Genomic DNA, 9189 nt, shown 5'->3' with positions numbered 1-9189 from the left:
CCTCTTTTAGGGAGGACACGATTTATCTTATTTGTGTTGATGGTTCCATACATTCATATAAAAGTGAATCCCAGGTTTGCATTGAGGGTGCTTTGCGGTTTGATGGATTGCTGCATTATGGAAGGAATGGGAATAATCAGTGTAGTTGATGGAATTTATTCAAAAGTGCAAATTCACACGAGTGTTTAATTATTTTGCAAAGAGTTAAAAACACAGATCATTATAAATGAAGCCATATTCCATGCTAGATTGATTAGTTTACTGCGCCAGATCCAACTCCCGCTGCCTCTTATAATTATGAAAAATAAGGGCCACGTGATATTGCCAAGTCATGCATGTTTACATCATCTCCATCTCCGACTGAGAAAAAAAATGACTTTTCTTTGCCTAGAAGGATCAAAGGACCTTCCACAACAATTGGAGAAGGCAGTTGAGGCTTACATATTTTTGAAAAGTAATTGCGATGGAACCATGCCATGCCAAATAGCGCACAAAAAACTGAGTGCATCAAAGTCATGTGTGAGTCATGTCTCCTGAACATTATTTTGATCAATTTGGATTTTTTATCTTATTCTGGTCAAAGTCTTAGGAGGATATTGCATGTTTCAACCACAGGCTAAAAATACCAGTAAAAACTGGTGATTTAAAGGTCTTAAGATCCCCTGTATTTGCATTTTTTCTTTCCTACGGTGAAAATGGGTGCCAGAGTTAAACCTGAAATGTTGAATAGTATCCTGAATGTACACACCAAATTTCATTATGGCATCTTAGTCATCAAGGCATATCTCACATAAAAACATGTTTGGCTATTTCTTCCCCCAACTTCCCTGTGAAAATGGCTGCCCAGTTAAGGTGATGTTCAGATTTGAAACATTAAATTCAAGTGCACACCACTCCCTGAGGTTATATACCCCTTTGCATTCCAATATCCTGGTTTTAAAGACAGATATGCCATTAAAACCTACTTTCCATTTTTCCTCCTGACCTTGAAAATGTATAAAGGTGTTGGGCTGATATATGAACTTCAAAGAGAATGGTGGCTTCAGTAGAAATACCATCTATCTTCATGTTCAAAGTAGTTATCACATTATGGTATGTTGAAATCCTATTTTTTTTAAATTAACAGCTGCAACAGAAAAGTTGTTATAAGAGTTTGATAAGCACGCAAATGCTAATTGTTATTCCACACTTAGGTTTACTGATGAAAAGGGAAAGGAATGCAGATGGAAAGAGATTTATGGGAGTTTTATGAGTGCTTTCTTCGACAAGTCCAAAGCACTTTATAAACCAGCCTCTCTTTTGTCCAGGGCCTGGCCTGTTACAATGAAGCAATTATAGGTTTATTTTCTCAAAATATTTGATTGGAGGCCTTTTGGATGGAAGGTGTTCTTTTTAAAATGAGTTACTATTACACCTTCTTTGCGACCACAGATCAGATAAAGCTCATAGAGCGCAGTTATACTTGGAAACTGACACAATTAGACAAATGTCCTGTCTGGTCCAGCATCTCATTTCTAATAGTGCTCAGCCAACTAGGAAGTCCACAGCATGAAGGCCTTGCTTACTGGGTGAGTTGTTTGTTTTTAATTTATCAGATCATCTTTTGTCACCAGCGTTTGGCTCAGTTATTTCTGGGAAAATACAAAAAAAAAAGAAAATGGTTCTAGATTAAGAAATAATAACAATAATAATAATAATAATAATAATAATAATATCTATCCAATAACTGCTCCAGATTCAAATAATTTAAACAGCGCCTCGGCAGTCTCCATATCATGGCAATCCTCTCACAAACTTTGCTCTCTGTCATCCAGTTGATACCCTGGGCTGGGTTCCTGCTTTGGAAATACAGTACTAAAAGGAATTATGTTCACCTCACCTTTCTTCCTAAATAGTTTTTATCCTCTTTACAGAATTCATTTATGAACTGCTGAGGGTAAATAATGTTGCTACCTTAGCACTGGCGGAGGAAGGGGGTGGGGGTGTGTGATTCGCCCTGGGTGTCATCCCTGAGGGGGGATGACATTGCTGTGTCGCCTCCCCAGGACACTCACCGCCCCACCCCTGTGGGACGCTCACCCTGCCCCCAGGTGCACAGTGTGTGCATCGCTCCAGGTGCCAGAGCAGCTAGCTCCACCTCTGTACCTTAGCAGTGTACGGATCATTACAAAGATGGCTCCTTCCAGTTCCACTGAGATAGCGTGTTCTCCAATAAATGAGAGCACGTGTTGCGGTGTGGGCCACTGGGCCAAGCCTCTTGTTGCCAGGCTGGTTAATAGTTATTGCCTGGCATTTGTGATTGGATAACCGGGTTGCTGGGGCAAATTATATGTTGCAAATTGGGAGGGTGGGACCATAGTCTTTAAATATTGGTGCACTCTGGTTTCTCTTTCTCTTTGCAGAGTGCATCGGATCACCCGCCCACCCGCCCTCTTTTCCGGTTGACCTTGCTTTGCCTGTCATGGGGTCGTCTGCCTTGGCGCAGGGGCCTAGTAGGAATTTTGCCATTTGGTGATTGGCTGTGCCATTTGGTTTTTGCCTACTACTCAGCAATTCGTCACAACTTGTAAGGTTGCGGTTAGGCATTGGTTATAATATGCTGGTGGTGGAGGGGTCAGGATAGGCTGTGCCTGCCCCTCCTATTGTGCTGAAGGGAATTCCGTTAAAGGAATCCTGGGGCTTGCCATGATTTCGTCCAATCCCTGTCATGGGACCAGGGCCGCCCAATCCCTGTCATGGGAATCCTTGTCATAGGACCGGGCAGGCAAGCTTTCAGGGAGCTGCTGGGGAGAGCGGCGTGGGTCCGACGCTTAGCTCAGGTGACCCCCCAGTTTGACTTTCTCTTCTACTGGCTACCGATCGGACCTCGGGATGCCAGTTCTGTCCCAGGCGGGGGGAGAGATAGTCATAACCAATGTCTAAACAACCACTCACTGATTTCGTATTTTAATAAAGTTGTGGCCAAAATAGTGCCCAAAAACCAAAACTAAATTACGTGTTATGTGTGAAGTTATTTGAGGGCTGGCCTGGGGACCTACACGCGCAAAAGGTTGAAAGGCTGGAGCTGGTGTGCATTATGGGCCCTTTTATGGCTACTTCCTCTGCCAGCCCTGGCTTCCCAGGAGCTTAGACCATGGTCAGTGGCGTCTCCCAGGCGACCTTTAGGCTTTCTAGCCCTTCTCGGTATCATGGGAAGACTGCATCACTTCCCAAGCAGCAGAGGCAACAGCAGAGATGGGCTTTCATTCATCCAAGCCGTAAAGAGGAAAGAATAACCTGTATTCTCCACGGTGCATTTATTCAGGCATTTATGTATGCTTATTAACATACTACAAAAATATGTCAGGCATACAAATATAATAAAAGAGAAATTCCTTGGTCGATAGCTATTAGCCAATGGGGATACCTATTCATCCCAGGGGAAGCAAGATTTATGTTGACTTGCCTGGTTCTAATAAGACATAATGAGCAGAATATATGAAAGGCCTACTGTAGTCCTTTTGCCAAGTGGAAAATTGTAACTCTAAAATACTAATTAAAATGTTACCATAATTTGAGAATCCAAACCGACGACACCCAGAGGGACCAGCAGTCTCCTTCTGATATCCTGCTTGCATAAATGTTGCCTTCGTAGGTATTGCTAGGAAAATATATTCCCCAAACAAGTAAAACGCATGCAATTTTTATTCAAGTCCTTACCTGTAAGGTGGGGGAACACAGTTGACTTCTATTGCTGGCAGCTGCGATGGATACTCCGGCCCTGCCAATTTAACAGGACATGAAAGAATGTCTAAAATGATACTACTTGTTCCCAAGAGCACCTCAATACACCGAAAAATGCAAAGGAAAAGTCATTGCCTTAAACATATCTTGGAACCGAAGTATCGTGCGGGCCCAACAGGGTTTTGTACTTAGCAATTTCCTCCACTCATCTTCCATATGAGAAACAAACATATTATTTTTATATAGCCTTTCTTGAAATTATTTATAATCAGAACTTTGATTCAAAATGGCAGGTGGTTGGGGTTGTGTTTCATTAATAATAATAATAATAATAATAATAATAATAATAATAATAATAATATCTTTATTGTCATTGCCCCCTTCGGGGACAACGAAATTACTTGACTGCTCCATAAAACCACTAATTAAATTATGCTCCATAAAAACACTAATTATGCTCCATAAAAACACTAATTAAACAATACAGTATGATACAGCAAGGGAGATTAGATGACTTTCAAAGTCCGGGCTTCCCATTCAGGGCCGAGATCGCTCTGGAGAAGAAGCTGTTCTTAAGACGGCTTGTTCTTGTCTTCATCGTCCTGTATCTCCGTCCCGACGGCAAGAGCTCGAAGAGACAGTGACCAGGATGCGATGGATCTTTTACTATGTCCAGTGCCTTCCTATGGCACCTTGTGGCATAAATCTGCTCTAAGGTGGAGAGTGGGCAGCCAACAATGCTCTCTGCTGCCTTAACAACCCTGCGCAACCCCATCCTGTCCTGGGTAGTACAGCTTCCGTACCACACACATAAGCCATAAGTGAGCACGCTCTCAATGGCACAGTGATAGAAGGCAAGCAGCAGTTTCTGCGGAAGATGGTTTTTCCTTGGTATTCTAAAAAAGTACAGTCTCTGCTGCGCCTTCTTCACAAGCCCCCTTGTGTTGACACTGAGGCCCCTTGAGTTTTCTTGAAACGCTACAAAATTGGTCCCGATTCATTAACACCTCCTCATCCCCACTGGCCAGGGAGATGGCTTAGTTTAATCACTGAACCTATGTCTGTAGGATCTCAAGTTCTACAGGGCTTTGTACACCAATACCTGAACCTTGAACCCAGCCTGGAAGCTCATTGGCAGCAAGTGCAAATCTTTCAGCAGTAGCATCATATAACCGTATTTTTCGCTCCATAAGACGCACCTAGTTTTTAGAGGAGGAAAACAAGAAAAAATATATTCTGAATCAAATGTTGTACAGTGGTACCTCGGGTTAAGTACTGAATTCGTTCCGGAGGTCCGTTCTTAACCTGAAACTGTTCTTAACCTGAGGTACCACTTTAGCTAATGGGGCCTCCCGCTGCCACTGCACGATTTCTGTTCTCAACCTGAAGCAAAGTTCTTAACCCGAGGTACTATTTCTGGGTTAGCAGAGTCTGTAACCTGATGTGTCTGCAACCTGAAGTGTCTATAACCCGAGGTACCACTGTACTAAACTATTTAATAAATTACTGGTATATCAGAATAATATTTCAACCATGTAAAGTGAACAGCAGTCAACAGTGGCCTGAAGAACCATTAACAAATAAAGAGAGACTTTATCCCCTAGTAAGGGGGGCAGGCAATGGAAATATTTGAGCTTCCCACATTGAGTCCCTTAGATCTAAGGACTGTATGGTTTGGCGCTACACAATAATTTTAATAAAGCCAAAAGAAGTTGGACTTCCTTTTTGTTCATTGCAGAGAGCTCTGGGGGCTTTCATATGAGGGAGGAATGAGGGAGAAATCTGATTCAATTCCCATTTAAAGTCAAACCTACCTAATTCACACCTTCATACACAACACAAGGACCAAACCACAGACGCCCTTCAAATTTCACACTTCTACAAAGGAAAGCACTACTGCCCCGGCAAGACCAGTGGCAGAGGGAGGGTCGTGCGTGGTGGCACGTCGCCAGTGGAGATGTGGGACATCGCCCACATGAGCATCGTCCTAAGGGGCTGGCATGCGTGTGCCCTCCCATCCCAATGGGGCGGCCAAGTGCAGGGGCGGAGGGATTACACTGCTCCCGCTGTGCTTGCTCTACACCCGTGTAAGCGGCTCCTGTCCCACCTTGTTGCTTTAAAGCGAGCTGAGGAGGAGGGACAGATGGGAGTCATGGCTCCCGTCCGTCCCTCCTCCCCACAGTATTCTCTGCATAAGAAGCACAGACATTTCCCCTTACTTTTTAGGAGGAAAACAGTGCGTCTTATGGAGCGAAAAATACGGTATATGACAGCAATATTCTGCCTCAGGGAGCAGCCAGGCTTCCACATTTAGCAGTAGCTTCAGCTTCAGGTGAGCCTCAATGGCAACTCCACAAAGGGCGTATTGTAGCAATGAAATGTAGAGATTGCCACCAGTGCATTGACAACAGAAGTCAGCCTATCTTGAGCCAAAAATTGCCAACAGAATTTTTGGTAAAATTGGTAAATTTGGTAAAATCTTGCCAACAGAAGCTGGTAAAAGGTACTCCTAGACACTGAGGTCATATTCAAGAAGGCATCAGATAATGCGCTAATAAACAAAACTTAGAATCATAGAATCATAGAGTTGGAAGAGACCACAAGGGCCATCGAGTCCAACCCCCTGCCAAGCAGGAAACACCATCAGAGCACTCCTGACATATGGTTGTCAAGCCTCTGCTTAAAGACCTCCAAAGAAGGAGACTCCACCACACTCCTTGGCAGCAAATTCCACTGTCGAACAGCTCTTACTGTCAGGAAGTTCTTCCTAATGTTTAGGTGGAATCTTCTTTCTTGTAGTTTGGATCCATTGCTCTGCGTCCGCTTCTCTGGAGCAGCAGATAACAACCTTTCTCCCTCCCACTTAATAGTGTGTTGTGGGGCACATGGCTTTGTCCATGGACAGGGAAGGAGAATGGCCACATGCCCCACTTAACACAATCCTCTGCACTGGAATACAGAACTTTAAAAATATTGACACCCCTCTCTGAATCTGCCACATTCACAGCTCCATTAAATGAAATCTCAGAAACTAACAAATGACCATAAGTTCACCATGTGTTAAGACGTTGCCATCCATTATGGAGCCACTGTTGTGTCCCTGGGCTCCTGGGGGTGGACATTGACCCAGACCAGTTTCTGCTCCTTTTCTGTCCCGCTCCACTCTGCGATGGGATTTGCAAAATGCAAACGCCCCACAAATCAAGCGCACTTGACAGCAGGGAGTTGCGATTTACAAGCCACTGTAGCTGCACAAAGGCAGAGCAGCTGTGTGTGTGACAGATGCTGATGCACTCCTGGCACATTTTTCTCCTGTCGTCAAAAGTGGTTTATTAGGTGTAATCTTAATCTCTTCAAAAAGTCGGTGCCCTAAATATGGCTTGCAGCAACACTGTGTTAATAATAATGAATAGTGACAGCTAATTGGCAAGCCACTCGATTCTTGGACTTTGCAGTCAAAGAATGAGGCCATTTACCTGAATGAGGCCAAACCTTTGCAAATTTCCGTTGTTGCTGCCGAAAATCAAAATGGCCTAAAGATACCCTGCTTACTTTGGGGCAGCTGCTGGGGCTCCAGCCTAGTGATGGTGGTGTTCATCTCACCAGGCCTTTGGTCAGGGCACAGCCTGACTCCCTCCTTTGGCAATCTTCACAGAACTTTAGCTTAATGGTTGCCATCAATTTGATTTTAATTAATTTTTATAATGAAATGTTTTTAGAATGTTGCACTACTTTATTGTTGTTAGCCGCCCTGAGCCCGGCTTCAGCTGGGGAGGGCAGGATATAAATAAAAGTTATTATTATTATTATTATTATTGGCCCCCCCTGCCCATGATCAGCACTTGGTCTATAAGGTGGGGTCACAGCAGGGCCAGAAAGGGCTGGAGCTGAGCTACGGCATTCTAGAGCAGGAACAAGGGGTCGGCAGCAACAGAGTTGTGTGTTCCTGAACTCAAAAGGGAGCTGTTAACAGAGGTGGGTTTAGGGGAACGCAACCAGTTCACCCACACTGGCCATCAAGTTGATAGGGTTTTCCAGGGAGTGCTGCAACAATAACTTAGAATGGAAGGTGAGAGGGTGCCAAATTTTGTCATTGCAGAGGGCACCGCTGACATTTGAAAAGTCCATGGTTCCACTTGTTCCATGCCTAGAAAACATGGGTCTGAGCAATCTTCATATTGCCTTGCTCCTTTCCCAGAGAAGGCCTGCTCCTGACTGCCAAATAGGAGCAAACATCAAACCAGAGAAAGCCCCAATTGCTGTTTGCTCCGATAGAGCGCTAAAGAGCAGTTTCCCCCGAGGGAAAGCACAGGGAAAAGAGGAAGGAAGGATGATCGTTTACATAGTCATCCCCATCTCTTCTAGTGATGAGGGGCATTTCCCAGGGGCATTTCCAAGCAGAAACAGGCCATTTGGCACAGAAATGACCCAATGCCATGTGCCACACGTCATTGATATACATATTTTACATGCTGCATATCAAAGATTAACTAACATATTCTGACTTTAAAGCAAGTATGAAAGAAGTGAACAGAAGCACGGCCTTGGATTCCTCCCCTGTGCAGCCTCTCACGCCTTGCCAAGAAGGTCAGCGTGGGGAGACAGACAGGAAACCCGTCCCACACCTGGTTATATTGTGCCTCTGGAAAGTGAAATTCCTCTGTCTGCTATTAAAACCTGCAGGTATAAATGTCAGCCCATGTGGGTGGCTGTAGGAAACCAGCTGTGTTTTTCCGATTTTAGGTTGGGAGGTAGCGATTAAGGAATTACAAGGCGAACAGTGTTCTAGAACGTGGAACTCAACAAAGAACTACGGTGTGTTGCCATGGTAACCAGCTGGCATGGCCCTGTGCCCCATAGAAAACATTTTGCATCACAGAAAAGGAGGAAGGATGAGAGCAGCCATGTTTTCTCCATTGATATATATTTTTTTAGTTCCTCCAGACTGGGCTACCAGGATAGATAGAAGGATAAGTTAACTGATATAATCACAGTCAGTTTGCATATTATAAAAAGCAGGGAATGCAAACATTCACAAGTCCTCGTTCTGGTTTCCAGAACTCCTTGCAACAAACAAGCAAGTCCACTTTGAAATATAAGTGAGTACCTCAAGAGAAGCTGGTCACAAAGTCTTATTTTTCTTTCCCTTTTTTCTTTTTCTTTTCTTTATTAACAATCTCTTATATCATATGACACATTTCATATAGCATATCTTGTATAACATATACATATACATATACATATACATATACATATAATGTATTGTACATCTTCTTGAGTAAACATATATATAATCCGTGTAAACAAAAACCATATACAAGTAGTATTTTGTTTACTTACATAAATTAAACTGTTTCGTATTTTTACTATCTTTTGTTGTCGTCTCTATTTATTAATATGAATTAAAGAAAGAAAAAAACCAGAAAAAAAGAAAAAGGTATAGTTGGACTTCCTATCATTTCCAAG

At 43.3% G+C, this 9189-nt stretch overlaps 1 long non-coding RNA gene across 1 annotated transcript; it reads right to left on the bottom strand.

Moving 5' to 3' along the window:
• Nucleotides 1-1175: 1175 nt before the first annotated feature.
• LOC310677622 lies at nt 1176-8487 on the bottom strand. The gene is made up of 3 exons (XR_014511341.1): nt 8349-8487; nt 3700-3760; nt 1176-1631 (listed from the first exon to the last, which is right to left on the bottom strand). It is a non-coding gene; the product is annotated as an uncharacterized lncRNA (long non-coding RNA).
• Nucleotides 8488-9189: the final 702 nt, after the last annotated feature.

The sequence above is a fragment of the Podarcis tiliguerta genome (genome assembly GCF_965153285.1).
Source record: "Podarcis tiliguerta genome assembly, chromosome: 5".
Lineage (NCBI taxonomy): Eukaryota > Metazoa > Chordata > Lepidosauria > Squamata > Lacertidae > Podarcis > Podarcis tiliguerta.
The sequence above is the reverse complement of the archived record's forward strand: the minus strand, read 5'-3'. Positions and strand labels throughout refer to the sequence as shown.